Source organism: Theobroma umbraticum, unplaced genomic scaffold (assembly GCF_002168275.2).
Source record: "Theobroma umbraticum cultivar Fairchild unplaced genomic scaffold, ASM216827v3 scaffold_39.0, whole genome shotgun sequence".
NCBI lineage: Eukaryota > Viridiplantae > Streptophyta > Magnoliopsida > Malvales > Malvaceae > Theobroma > Theobroma umbraticum.
Genome location: NW_018397281.1, coordinates 1,194,883 through 1,195,643, shown reverse-complemented (window position 1 = coordinate 1,195,643; position 761 = coordinate 1,194,883). Strand labels below are relative to the sequence as shown.

General features: G+C 37.3%; 1 long non-coding RNA gene across 1 annotated transcript in view; it reads left to right on the top strand.

Annotated features, from left to right (window-relative positions):
* Nucleotides 1-247: 247 nt before the first annotated feature.
* Nucleotides 248-761, top strand: part of LOC149526295 (uncharacterized) — a 1,977-nt gene continuing 1,463 nt past the window's right edge. The window contains exons 1-2 of the long non-coding RNA XR_016352155.1: nucleotides 248-456; nucleotides 532-597. This is a non-coding gene — a long non-coding RNA (uncharacterized LOC149526295). The remainder of the gene's footprint in view (nucleotides 457-531; nucleotides 598-761) is intronic.

The following is a 761-nucleotide window of genomic DNA, read 5'->3' as shown; positions in this document are numbered from 1 at the left end:
TTAACCACATGAAAGTAAAAGGAAAATGACAAAATGACCAAACTTTGGGCAATCCGCCCATGAGAGAAGAAAGGAAAGGAAATTTCAGTGTGGGGAACTTGGGAGAATCCGCCCACACCAAGGAATGGCAAAATGACTTTGCCTTGAGAAAACCCGCACCTTTGGAAAGAAAAAGAGAAAGGATCGGCTTGGAAGCAAAGTGAGAATGGAAGAAAAGAGAAAGGAAGAAAGAAAGAAAGGAGAAAGAAGAAAAAAAGACAAGGTTCGGCCTAGTGGTTCCAAGTTAAGGAAGGTAAGTAGAACTTTGATTTTGGTTATGAATTTCTTGAGGAAATGAGTTGGTCATTGTGTGAAAATGTTGTGGCAGCAAAGGTCTTCCAAGAATTAAAAGAAATAGATGCAAGCATGTAGGTGGATCTTGTAATGCATGGTGATTTTGAGCTACATAAGCAATGGGTAAGTATTTTGGTATTGAAATCACAAGTAAACAAGAGAAATGAGATGTGTGCTAATTGTTCATGTTTGTGGCAGCAACGATGACCATGGATGTGAGGAAATTGTGAGCTATATGTGTGGAACTCAAGCTAAAACCAAAAGGTAAACATGCAATGTAATTACATTTTGCGGTGTTGAATTGGGTTGGTTGAAAGTATGTGAATTGTGAGTTAAATGTTTGTGAATAATGTTGATGAAAATTATGAAACTAGGTTATGGATTTATCGATTGATGTGCTGCCCATAATCGAGTATAATTAATTGTGT